The following is a 14,661-nucleotide window of genomic DNA, read 5'->3' on the forward strand; positions in this document are numbered from 1 at the left end:
ACACTGGAAAAAATGTCCATCTTAACATGTCATTCATTCATTCATTAATGTCAGTCATTCATTCATTAAAATCCGGTTTTCCTCATAACATGTGGAAAAAATGGCCTGCCACCTGCCAATAGGGTGAGATTGGACAATTTCTTCACTTTTCAGAAAAATAAGATTATAAGACTTAATACTGGACTAAATGCTTTGTTAGGATGGGTATTTTTTGTAGCGCATATTCCAAATGGGATGCCAGTCACTCACCAAAACCACACAACTGATATGGGCACAAGCCAGCCAGCAGAAGCACATACTGTAGATCCAAGGCCACTCATGCAACACTTCAGCTCTCGAGTGTTTTTCTTGGAATGGCTGAGCTTCGCTTTGTGCCCTTCACTCAGGTAGAAGAAAACAGCGAGAATCCCCATTTTGATGATGCAACGTTACTTTTTGTCTGAACTCTCTCGCTGGCCTGTGCGAGACAATTAATGAGAGTGTTTTGTTTTCTGGAGGCTCAGTTCTTGTAAAAGTCAGTGTGATGAAGCTCTTGTTTTTTATCTTGACCTTGTTGGAGCCTCCATCACCCCTCTAAATTAATATTCAAAAGCCCTTAATTAAAAACCCGCCACCCCGTCCTCCTCTGGAGCAGGATAAACAAATCTGGGGCTGTGTTTGTTCCCTTCTGGCCCATCCTATACTCTTTTTTAATGATTTCACTTCAACCTAAGAAAAAAAAAATGCAAGATGGCACGACGCAGCAGAATATGACATAAAAAGATGAAGACAAGACATAGCTGGGGGTGAGTGAGGAGAGAAGTGGTGGTGGCGATGGGAGAGGGAGGAGGGTTGTACTGTATCTCAGAGTCGTAGTTAATTACAAAAAGCATTAATGTTTTATTAACCCCTTATCAGTAATTAATCACGGGTCTTTGATGTAAAGTTCAGCTTACAAAAGCACCAGGAAAAAATTCTCTCATCCATATTAGCCCATTAAGCTGGCTGGTATGGACCAGTCTCGCTAACTGCAGAGTGCAGGACAGCCTCCGCAGGCATTAAAGCATTTGTTTTGACAGCGCTGTTTGTTTTCTACTCCCAGAAGCCATTGCAGTGCACCTCCAACTCCCACTAGTCTCTCACCAAAAGAGCCAGTTTGCATTTCAAATATGATGGAGCTATTGCATATTGTGCACAAGATTTCACCTTTCCCCCAATGTTTTCCTGCATTCCTGTATGTAACATGTTATACTTGACTGGCAAAGAAAATTAGATTATATTTTTTTTATACAATATTGAATTATGTACTCTCTTCCTTACAATGGCTGGCCCTATGTCAGTGATATCCCAGTGTTAATACAAGCATTGTTATCTACAGTAGAACATTGCTAATCCAAATCCCATAGGAATCAACATCATCTGAACCAGCAGAGTGTTTGGACAGAATAACAGGGAAATATTCTCAATATGAAACATGACATTACTTCACTTGTAGTGGTGCTCATGTGGAATTATAAGGCATCATAAGTGCATTATAAGCAGGATAATTATTATGACTAGGACATGATATAATAGACACATTGTGCAAAAATATTTAGGGGGTTGAATACTTTATGGGGCAACTGTATAGTTAATGACATGCTGTTAAACTGAATGTAATTTTCTGATGTTGGTCTGGTAATTATATTGTAAAACAAGTTTATATGCTTCTAATGGGCATATAATCTGCTTGTAATGCATCACAATGCATTTAAAATGTTACCTAAAACATGCAAACATAAACCAATTCCAAAAAGCCCAGGCTATTCAAACTTGTAGATGAAATCCACTTTTCAAAGCATGCATCAGCAAGGAACAAGTGCCATTTACCATTTTTCCAGAGGTTTTCTTTTTAATAATTGTACACAATTAATTGAATACATTTTTTGAATTTTCTAACATTTGTGGTCATTATGCTCAATCACTAAACCCTTTGTTCTCTATTGTATTTTATAAGCTTTCTCTAGTTGGGAAATGAATTTCAGAGCTTAGTGAGAGGGAGATGACCACAGCACTTCCCCTTAAACCCCACCCTCTCTCTCTCTCTCTCTCTCTCTCTCTCTCTCTCTCTCTCTCTCTCTCTCTCTCTCTTTCTCTCTCTCTCTCTCTTGCTCTCTCTCAGGGTGCTGTCTGGGGTGATCCAGAGGTCAGGGGTGAAAGAGAGGCCAGTTAGACTATGAGGGGGTGATCATGAGGTCAGTAGACCCTGTAGACACTGGTGTGCGTGTGTGTGTGTGTGTGTAGGGGCATTGTAGTGATATTTGGGGTGAGAGTCAGGTCAGGTTGAATATGTACACTATAGGTGGGGTCAAGCAATGGTCACTGTGGCCCAATTTGAGAAACTTCTCTCCTGGACGGTCCGGCCGCCACTCTGTGCTCTCTCACACATCATGAAGACAGCAGCAGAGCGTCACCGCGGTGCTAATCACTCTTCAGTGTACACATTCGAACACACACACACACACACACACACACAGAAAAACACACTCACACACACAAACTGTCCTCTTCACCCCTGTTAATCAGTCAGCAGTTGATGGATTGACAGCCATTATTAGCACACAGAGAGACTGAACCCCTGTCAACCTTTCTCTAGCTCCTTTTCCCATCCTCCACTCAACACACACACACACACACACGCACATACACACACACACACGCATGACTTTTCCCCCCATCCAGGCATGTTCTCCGATCTGCAAAAGTACGACAAGACACTGGAGGCCATGTTACCATTGTTGATGCTTTTGTTGTTATTGTTCCTGCCCGTGTTGATTAAATTAGGAAATCCTTTAAGTCGGCAGAAAAGAGGGGAGCGTTGTTTTATTATTAAAGAGGAGAGAGACGCCCCGGCAAACGTTGCGCCGGTTAATGAGAAGTACAGTGGAGTGCTTCAGGACTTGGAGATTTCAATAACATGGCAGAGCACCCCCCCTGTGAACAGGATAATACAGCAGCACCCCCCCACCCCCACCCCCACACCCCTCTCCGTCTGGTTTCTCCTTCCTTGTTTTCCTATAGCTGGCAGAGCGGACCGTAGGTGCTGTCTGAGAAACAAATGTAGTTCAGCAGCCTTTAGGTTTTTTTGGTTGTTTTTTTCTTTTTTTTTTTTTCTTTTTTTTTTATACAGGTTTCACCAAGGCTATAAAGATTAGGGTTTGAACAATATGGGTTTTTGAAAGCCAATACCAATACTGATATGTTATAATACTGATATTTTGTGCCAATTTTCAATAGCTTTAAATTTGACCATTTTTGTGCCCAAAAAATCCAAACAATTGCAAGTATTCATCGTTTCCTCCAGAACTGTATTCTTAGCAGAGAGGAAAAGCCTCTGAAACAGCATTTAGACCAAACTCTCCACTGGAACCCATAAAAAATAATAATAACACATATTCATGCATACTTGTGTAGAATCTGATCAAAATGTTGCATTAGTATCAATTCAGGTTTCTTCCCATAGACAACTAGTGTAGTATTGATCAATTCTACAATAAATATGTAATCAATCAAACTGCATCATATTCATCATATCAGAGGTGAACGACACTGATGGGACCAGATTTGATTTTTAATAAAAGGCCAATATCAGCCCAATATATGAGCAAACCAACATATCGGTCTTACCCTGATAAACATGCCTTTTACCTTGAATTTAAACCTTTGTCAACTGACAAAGCTAGACAGAATCAACTTCTTCAGTGTGTATTGTTGGCTTACAAGAGATGAAGTTCTGTCTATGTAAACTGCAGTCAGTTTCAGGCAGACTGGAATAATAGCGCTGACGAGCAATCCAGGAAGAAATATCATTTAAAGAAGAATGGGCATCTCATCCTCTTGCTTTCCACTGTCATACAGATTGCTGCGTAGGTGGGTGCCATTGTCAGGGCAGGGTCACGTATAGTGCATGTGTCTGTGCGCGGGTGTGTATGTATGTGAGCATTTGCTTGCGTGTGTGTGTGTGTGTGTCTGCATCTGTTGTTTAGAGGGTCGTGTCAGACTGTGCCTCTACCAGACATACAGCAACTGCATCCCCTCCTACACGACTGCTGTTTTCCCATACAGGCGCGTGTGAGAGACAGCACATAATGTTTACATGCACACACACTGAGCCTTTGACCATGCAGGGCAGTAAACAAACAGCAATAATAAAAACATGCTGTTGATCCATAGCTGTGTTTAATGAATGGTAGCCAGCAAAGTAAATGGAACATGTTGTATTATTACAGATGTCCGTCAAAGGCGGTGTTACAACATTGCCTCCATTCACAGTAATTTTTTATGTTACCAAGTTTAGTTTTACTGAAGTTACCTGTTTTTGTATTAAAAAAAGCAGAATTTTGACATAGTTTCAGAAGGAGAGCTATGAGTTTTACACATCTAATTGGACAAGAACCACATATAGAAGGCCTTCAGGTGATGTAACACTCTGGCAGCCATATTGGAGGTCCAAAGGGCTTGGCAACAACAGCTGGAAACAGCTGAATGCATTTCTAAATGTACAACTCGGCCCTCCCAACAGTGAAGAATAGACACGGTTTTCTGTGCTGTTTTTGGCCAATGATACATCTGACTGGCTTTGTGTTTAGATAATGTCAGCTTGTTTGTTATCTAGCTAAACATAGTACTGGACAGTTAACTATCAGTGTCTTGTTGGTAAGATTAGCTAGCTCACAGTGCCAAAAAAACAACAGTTTGTTCAGATTAACTGAGCCGACTCTTGTCAAGGTACAACTCAGAGTGTTTTGGAGTAGGGTGAAAGCGGCTCAAGCTAAACGGGCTAGTGCTAAAGGAGCTGGAGGGTAAGGGCAAAGAGAAGTATGGGAGCACAAAGGTAAAGAAGTCCCAATGATATATGAACTCTTCGTCATTTCAGACAAGGGAATTGCCATGTTCGTCTACATGGCCTACCCCAATCTCCAGCTCACCAGGTGGAATCGATAAGGGGATTGATTAAAGGACAAAAGGATTTTTAGATACACTGATACTTGTTTTCAAAGTGCAAGGGAAGAACCAGAAATGCTTTTGTATCCAGTTAGTAAAACAGCTATACAATCTTAATAATTATATAACGTGTAACAACATTTGTTTTGTACATCAGTGAGTTTTTCCTTCGACTTCCTGACCCTTTGAATAATATTTATTCTATTACTAAAAATGTATCAAACAGTAGTAGTAGTACAGAAATAAATCTAAGGCTAAACTTAGAATTACATAAACATACTTTTTTTTTTGTATTATTTATATATAATCAGATAGTGAGCACATATAGGAAATTAGTGTCACAGAAGCTAGCTGACATTGGTGAATAGACTAGCGTCTCTCGCTCTGTTTCCTTTCCTCTCTGTCTATCATGTTTAATCAACTGGCTCTTGAGTCTTTTTAAGATGTTTATTTTATATGTACATTTTAGGCATTTAGCTGACACTCTTATTCAGAGCAACCTACAGTAATGTTAAAGATTGCTTGGGCGAAAAATGACCTCCAACTATGAGAGGCCCTGGCTAAGAATGGGCTGGTGCAATGGTTGCCTTAGTTTGCCGCAGTGCCATGTTTACCTTGCTGAGGCGACGATCGAGGTTTATTCTAAACCCTTATCTGTACTTTTGTCCTGTATAAAAAGTCCCTGTTAGCCTCTCTGTTCCTTTTCCTACTGTTTCCCATTTACTTTCGCTTACACCCGGCTTCCTCATTCCACAGCAAGGTTATCAGTGAGTCACAGTGCCAAAGGTCAGACAGGAGTCCTCTCTGTGACCCCTGACCCTGCCATGACCCGCTGCCCTCAGATTCATCAGGGCAGTGCTATTGCTGGGTTTACAGGGGTCACTTACTGTTCAAAGGCACACAGAGCCTCCAGCGGCCATGTGCTCCCTCAGATCATCATTCCTAGAAGGGCTGTCCTGCTGGCAGAACACCCTGGTCCAGTCTCTACTTTAAGGGAGAACTAAAGGACTGTAGAATAAGCGCAGGGGAAAATACACGTCAGTGTAATTGTCTACGTGCCAGAATTTATGCCGTTCTGCAAAGAAATGAAATGTGAAATGTTGACTCTCATGATGAATTATCCCTTTCTGCGCCATTGCTTTGGATTTTGTGTATTTCGCTTGTGTGTTTGACGAGCATTATAATCTGCCATTTACATAAAATAGATAAATGTCACACAAGCTGACAATGATACAAATATTTGGCGCTTCCCTGGTGTTTCAGGTTGACAAATCTACAGAGGCCACCCCTTGACCTTTTGACCGTGCCGGGCCTTATGGGTAATGATGATACTGATGGCCTGACAGCCATCTTACCCAGTGGCCATCTGGAGCAGCTGTCACGGTAGCTGATTGAGAAGGAGACCCACCACCAGCCATGCATTGATTTTTCACAACAAGGCCCCCCCCTCCAGGCTCCCTCTAGTCGGATCCTTTAGCATTGTGCTCACCCTGACCTTTGACCTCTGAGAGAGTGGAGCGGGAGGTCACTGTCAATGTCCTACCTCACTCTCTCCCCCCAGCACCACTACATACTGCACTTTCTCATCAGATACACACATATGAATACACATACACCTATTTACAGCCCATATAAACATGCACACATACACACACACCTAAGATGGAAATTCTTCTGAAAAACATGGAGGAAATGTTAACTAAGTTCACTAACTGTAACATTAAATGTTCAAATTTATCCATGATGGTATTGTAATTAACATCCATCTGGCTACAGTATAATTGGTTTGCGTTTTCCTGGTTGATGACTAAAGAAACGTCAAATAACATTGTTGAATAGGAATAGCCATTTTTAGTTGTTTTTTTTTAACACAAATCAAATGATGATAATAATTTCAGAATGTTTTTTAGAACGATCAACACAGCCTATAAAAACATGGAGTATCACATATTTAACTCTGTCTTCTTGTCCTTTATACATTGCACGGGAAAGATCATCAGTCATTGTCACACCAGTAATTTTTACTTCTACTCTGAGTAGGAAACTTTCATCTGTTGCCGCTTCATTCGCTTTCATTCTCTTTCTCTGACACACATACACAAAACCAGACAATAGCAATATCTTGACCCCCAGGTTCGATCCCTTGGCTGATCCACTGCTGGTTTAGGAACTAGGTGTTATGTAAGCACAACGATAGTGATCTGCTGCCTCTAGTGACTGTAATGTGTGGAGGAGCAGGTTGTAACCATGTCCAGCTTTTCCTTCAACACCCCACCCCCCCCAACTCATCCATCCCCACCCCCTAAACAGACACCTACACATATACCGCTACTGCCGTATAGTGATCCGTATAATCCGACAGGCTCGGGGAGTGACTGATAGCTATTGTTGTGTTGGAAAGCTTTTGTCACCTGACAAAGAGCTCCGGCTTTGGCCCTCATCCCTCTGCATCATCCTCTTCCTCATCCTCTCTCTCACGGGGATATAGAGGGGTCTCAGAGCCCCATCATGATGACTGATGGAGTCTCCGGGACGGGAGAGGAGGGAGAGAGGGTGGAGGTGAGGGCGGGGGTGACGGCACACTCAAAGACTGTCTCATCACAGGCGAACATACAACACCGTTTTTGACATTAAAAGTGGGAAAATACAGTTTAAATACAGTTTGCTCATTGTCAAAAACAAGAAACAAAGCCATCAAGTCTCCATTGAGAATTCCCAGCCAGCTGTCTCGATTAACACGTCGAGTACGGCATCGACATCATGGAGGAGGCTCTACCCAGCCACCGGCACGTTTCTGCTGCTCTGACACTTTTATTTTTGCTCATTTCGCTTGTTTATTGTCATGATAATGAAGTCGCAGTGTTGGTGTCATCAGGAGAAATCTAGCATTTTGGCCTGGTTCCACTGCTAATGTATGCACGAGCTACTTTTCCTCTCTCATCACTGTCAGCGAGCCGCTCGCCACCAAAATGGCTCCTAATTGAGCGAACTGGAAACAGCAAACCAAGAATTGAGCTGTTAATATATGAGATTCGATATGCATGCTGTGGAGTTTTAAATTTAGCTGTGAAATATGTGTGAAACAATGTCAACAAATTGCTCCCCAATATGTTTCTGTGATCGCTAAATCATTACACATGATAAAATGTTTCTTGCTATTTTGTGACAGTGAGGATCTCAGTGTAATGAGTGGGAGTGACTGAGCACTACTGACAGGCTTAAAGCATTAGAAATGTTGGGACAATACAAACTGGCAGACTCGGTGCTTGAGATTTCTGCTTTTTATAGGAAATGAACCACTTTTCCCCCTCCCTTCCTTTCTTCTTCTTCTTCTTCTTCTTCACTCCTTTCTTGTATTCATGCCATTTATCTCAATGGACTCTCAGTGCACTGTGGGAATAGCAGCAGCACTTGCGCCATGTGTGAGACAAAGAGAAAGGTCTGTTTCAACACCATCAATCCCACAATCCCACACAGTGATGAGCGAGAGATCGTCACCATCTGTGGATGTGTTTCTCATCACTTTGCCTAAAAGTAAAAATGTACCCAGTAAAAGTTAAAGTGTGAATGCCTCAGTGTGGCGCTTGTATAGGTGTTTTTGAGGTGCGTCTCGCTATATTCTACATTCTCTTCTTTTTAAATAGTGAGCCATCTACAAAGGCCACATGCTGCACTGCAATGAGGCATGTTGAAAATACAGAGACATTTCTATTTACACTGTCTCTGTCGCTCTCCCTCCACCATTGCTGTCTGTTTTACCCTCTTTCCCTCTATTTCTCTCTTCCCTCGTTCCCTGTCCCTGGCTGCAGCGCGGCAGCCATTAGCTTTACAAATCCAGCCTTTGATCTCTGATTTGGGCGGGTGCCTGGGAGAGGAGGGGTACTGGCTGAGAGAGTGTGTGTGTATGTGTGTGTGTGTAGCTGTCTATGTAGGCCGTTGGAGGGCTAGCTGGCACTGCAGAGGAGGAGGGTTCACGACCAGTCCACTTCTGCCGAGGTATTACAGAGGGAGTCGATTTCCAGGGAAGAGGCCGTGATGATAATGTCGGTTCATTTGCATTTGTACTGAACGAATAAGCTGCCTAATGGTTTAAATATAACTCACTTACCGCTCACTCCAAACTCCAGTTCTCTTCTCTGTCCCACTATCTCTCCATCCTCCCTCTTTCCTTCTCCCCTCCCCGCCCCCCCTTCACTTATCTCACCCTTCAGAGCCTCTCGTCCTCTCTTATCCTCGCCTCATCTCTTCGGAGAATATCTCCTTTCCACGGCCACGTGCTCAGACATTACATTATTGAACAGAAATCACTTTTAGCTCTTTGGCAACGGTCAGGGATTCCAAATAGGTACTAGGCCACTGTTATCATACATACTAAGTGTTTCTGTCAAGGCTCATTATTAGGGTGTGACCGATATGGGCTTTTGAAGGCCGATACCTATTCTGATGTTTTTGGATTGAAGCTGCTAATAGCTGACATTTTGTGCCAGTACTCAGTATCTTTAAATATGACAATTTCCATGTCAAAATGTTTAAAAATATATTTTCAGGGTGGAAAAGCCTCTGAAACAGCATTTAGACCATCATGGGACACTAAAACGTCTAATACTAATACTACTACTATACTACTTCTACCAAAACTACTATTACTACTGCTGCTGCTATTACTACTATTACTAATAATAAAATATATTCATGTATACTTGTTGGAATCTTGGAACTCTTGGAACTTGATGAAATTGTCTCATTAGAATCAGTTCAGCTTAAGGCCTCCCCATAGACAACCAGTGTAGTATTGATCAATTCTACAATCAAACTGCATCATATCCATCATATCAGAGGTGGACAACCAGACCCCATTTAAAAAAAAAAAAAGCCAGTATCAGCAAACCAATAACAATGGATGCTCAGATAATGAGGCTGGGCCATGCAAAACTGAAACAAGCCTGTAGTCCCTTTGCCCTAATCTCTCTTTATCCATCCATCCGTCCATCTGTCCATCTATCCGGCCCCTTCCTCCTCTCCTTGTCCTCTCCAGAGAGGTAATGAATGGCTTCCCTCACTGCGGTGAATTCACCTGTTTCTGCTTCAGCTTTCCTCCGCCGCATTAAGTGGGGATTTATGGAGTCGGCTTCCCATTGAACAAAACCATTTGTCTTCCAGTTTGGTTTAACGGCACTCTTTATTCCCTGCAGATTTAGGGATAGGAGGGGGGAGGTGGGGGGGCAACACCATTAAGGGCTACGGCCCTCCCAATTTCTCTCACACTTACATTGAGAAGGCAAACAGCCCTGAGCGGTCTGCTCCTAAAGAGACCTCTGTGAATAGATAGATGCCTGATGGATCAAGTGTAGTGGTAACACATGCAGGAGGACTGTCCCATTTCTAGGTCTTTTACGTGGGAGAAACTGCTGGATTTCAAATGGGACTTTACGTCAAACCAGTTCTCTTCCACATCTAAGAATAGAAATGTATAAATGAAATCAGAAGAAGGTCTGATACACAGGGGATATGCCAGATCTAACGGCAGGCCGCAGAGACATATGTCCCTGATAGTGAATCTATTACTGAATCCTTTATTGAACATGAGCCAACATGCTAGAGATCCTCTAATATCATAACCTATAAAACTGTGATATTTTATAATTATTCGGTGGCAGCGTATTTGGGCGAATCTTTTAAGTGCCAATGACTGTGTCATATGTAGCTGTATTAGCGTCTCATTACTTTGGCGATAGGGAGAAGATTCCTTAATGCTTCTCGACAGGCCATGATGTAATTACACAGTGTTTGTTGCGAGTCAACATGATAATTTGTGTTTCCAAGGGATCTGTCATACGCCCGGGACGCCGGGCGCATAAATGATTCAACCCCTCATAAATGTCCTGATTGAAAACAAGCTGTTGCCCAAACCAACTTAACTATCCTGTCATCGTAGCACCTCGTGGCCTCGAAAGATGCAACCAAAAAAAAAAAAAAAAAAAAAAAAAAATCTAAAAAAACTCACCAAGATGGATCCTCCCTTTGAAAATTCATCACAATGTTTAGCGCTGTGAGGCAGAATTATGCATGAAACCATAAGAAAAGCTTACCTTTCACTTCTCCCTCCCCTTCTCAGTTGATGTGTGTGCATGAGAGATCGAGATAGAGGGAGAATGGTGCAGAGAGGGAGAGAGAGAGAGAGAGAGAGCGTGTTTAGTATACAGCATATGTGAGACTACGCAATTCCCCAAAGGCTGCCATTGTCGAATTCACCCATTCCCACCCTCCGTGCTCGACCTAACAAGACTACACAACATCTGCATGGGGGCTGCAGAGTTTATGTACATGATGGAGGGTGTGTGTGTGTGTTGAGTGGAGGGGGGGGGGATGTTGTTTGGGGGCGTTGATTTTTGTTTTTGACTATCTGTTTTGAAATCTGTGCGGTGGGGAGGGTATATTAAAGGCAGTGCGAGGTGTTCCTGCGTAGCCGCCGGCTCTGCTGCACCTCTCCAGCGCTCCGACTGTGACCCCAGCCTTCGGGTGTGTGTGTGTTTTCATTCCCTTTGTACACACTCTCTAAGATGTTCTCTCTCCTCCTCTTTTCTCCTCTTTTCTCCTCCTCCTCTCCTCCCTCCCTCCTCCCTCCTCCTTGTGTTCCTTGCAGAACAGAGCCCCAGATACCGAAGATATCGCCCCTGGTTTGTTTGGCTCGTCTCTCTCTCTCTCTCTCTCTCTCTCCATATATATCTCCTGATTCTCTTCTCTCATCTCCTTTCTTTTTCCCTTTTATTTATCCTCTGCAAGTCCTCTCACTTTGCGATCAATACGGGTTTTGCTTGAAGCCTCGCGGCCGATGAGAGAGGAGCTACGGGATTTTTGAAGTTGGAATGCTAAACATGTTAAACAGCGAAGATGTTTTGAAAATTTGGGATCATCGGGGAGATGTTAAACGTCTAAATTTGTTTTTCCCAGTTCCCAGCTGCATACTGTACGTGCATCAGACGTTATAGCTTTTTATCAGCTATCTTTGATCTTTTTGTAGCTTTTTATATAGTATTTCTGTTTCTTGCATTTTAATCTATTAGGGAATCACTGCATCAGGGATGTAGCAGCTATCGTTAACACAAGAACATATGATATGCATATTTATATATTTCTAAATCTACTTCGAAAATCACTTTACTTCATTGGAAATTAACATTACATCACCAGATCTTCCTATATGAGCCTTTACATGATTCCTGTATAGAATCAGTAATTTAATAGGAGTTTAATAAAGTATATCAAATCAAAACAACCACCAATATCAACAAAAAAATCATTATATAACTAACATCAGTTTGATACTGTTTGCTACGATGTACAGTATAACCTTATAAAGATGTCAGCCTAAACATGTGAGTAAAAGTCTATTCTGCAAATAAAAAGATGGGTAACTGAGTTTGCATCCTTGGTTTAAAGGCCTTATAACCAAGGATGTTACCTGCCATCATAACATCACCAACACTGAACCTTCTTACTCTCTTTCTATCTCTCTGTCTTTGTCTTTATGTCTTTTTCCCCCTTGTACCTTCACACATTGTGTCTTAGTGTAATTTAGCTGGATTCCACTTACACCTGACATTTAAATATCTCTGGTATACACGCTAAATTTGGATTTCTCTTTCCTTTGCTAAATTGCAGGATCATTTGCCAAATCATCACTTCCTAAAACTGACAGTAAACAACTCATCTCACTCGCTCTCCACCCACCAAGTATCCTGACAATCTATTTTTGACAAGTATGTTACCATCTGAACTGCCTGTTGCCTGTTTGATTTGCATGTACTTCCTGGTTGGATCCATGTGTTAAAGTTTTTTTTTCCATTTATGTAGTTGCTATATATGAATTGGAGACACACATACAGCCAAATGCGTCTCTGATCACATTCAGGTGGTTTGGGTGATCAGATCTCTGATTATAATCTGATCACACAGCATTTTTATGCCAGGTATATAGCAGGGTCTTTTCCTCATCCAAACTCTCTAACCTCTCTCTCAGTCTCTCCATTCTCTACTTCCTCTTTTTTCTCCGTTATGTGCACCTGCTCCCTTTGCTTTTACTGTCGGATGGACGGCTGCTACCGTGCCTGATGACCGCCATCATCATCATCTGTCTGTCCGACCGACGTCGACGAGCCAGAAAGGCAGCCAGCCAGCCGGGCAGCGATGCTGTGGAAACAAATGCAAACTGCCCTGTGTCTGTTAGAAACCCCCCGCTGCACCTCCACCCCCCCTTCCCTCCCCAACCCACCTTTCCACCTCTGACTCTAAAATAAACCCAGTAGTTTTGTTTGCATCCAACTGTCAAGTGAATTTTACGCAAACCTTAGAAATGTTGTTGTGAATTAGGTGTGTTTCCATCAGTTGGGTTGAAGTGAATAAATACGATTCGTGAATGCCATAAAAACAAATCCCTGAGAAAAATGGAAAGAATTGATTAGTACTGGGCAAGTTGTTCTGTAGTGTCAGCTAATGTTGGCCATATGTCATGCTTTCATCCAAAGATTAAAACAAAGAAATGTACTTAGTGATATTCTAATTTACCAACTTCTGGCCATACAACCAGCATGGGAACCTCATACATGGGAGAGACAGCAGGTGTGACAGATATCTTACAGACATTTCAGAAAGTCCAAAGCCACTTTGGAACTGCTGTGCAATGAGGCCTCCGTCATCATTTATTTGACAAATATATTTTCATTGCTATTTATCACATAATTTCTTTATTGACAAAAACATTTTATGCTTCAAGCAAGCATAAAAACTTTTTTTTTTGCCATATTGGGGAAATTTTATAGAATTTTGCCATGCCCATTCAGCTTTTCTTCATCATAATTTGCAAAACAAAATACTTGGATGGAAACCCAGCTAGTGTCTGGCTATAAAGAGACAAGCTGGCAGGATCAGACAGGCTTCATGAAAGCCTGCATGTGTGTGTGTGTGTGTGTGTGTGTGTATGTGTTTTACACCCCACTTCCTATCCATCACATCCCAACTATTTATATACCCGCTTTTAGTGATGGACCACATGAGACAGCAGGAGACAGAGAGGTAAACATCTAGACACTCATCTGATGGTTGCCATTACAACGCTCCTATATAGCTCAGCACAATGCAGTGATTGCAGAGATTATTAAACATCATGTTTTAAAGTGTGACACTTCAGTTGTGAGTGATGTACTGATACGTTGCACATAAAAGAGAGCAGAGTGTAGGAAGGAGGAGGGGAGGAAGGGGCGAGAGAGGGAGACGAGAGTGAGGAGTGAGGGGAGAGAGAGAGATATTCAGGCATCATTGCTTTTCCTCCAGGTGTCTTTGGCCTGCATGATTTCATCTGCGAGGCCATAATAAACTTCCTTAATGAAATAAGTAATTAACATATTATAATTGTGCCGCGGACGATTTTGACAGAGATCATTTTCCATATCTAATGCTATGCTAATTTAATCTGTTCCCCTCCTCTGCCCGACACGACCCCTTCTGTGATTAAGTTTCATGGCATCTCACTTTCGCTTTTCCTCACCTCTCCCTCTTCATATCTCCCCCCTAGCCCCTCTCTCTCTCTCTTTCTCTTTACTTTCTTTCTCTGTCTCTTTCTCTCTTTTTCTGGTGATGGATTGACTCCTCGGCAGTGGTTCAGGGCCTTGTTGTCGCGGGCTTGCAGGCGGAGGGACGTGC

The sequence above is a fragment of the Centroberyx gerrardi genome, chromosome 12 (assembly GCF_048128805.1).
Source record: "Centroberyx gerrardi isolate f3 chromosome 12, fCenGer3.hap1.cur.20231027, whole genome shotgun sequence".
NCBI classification, from domain to species: Eukaryota; Metazoa; Chordata; class Actinopteri; order Beryciformes; family Berycidae; genus Centroberyx; species Centroberyx gerrardi.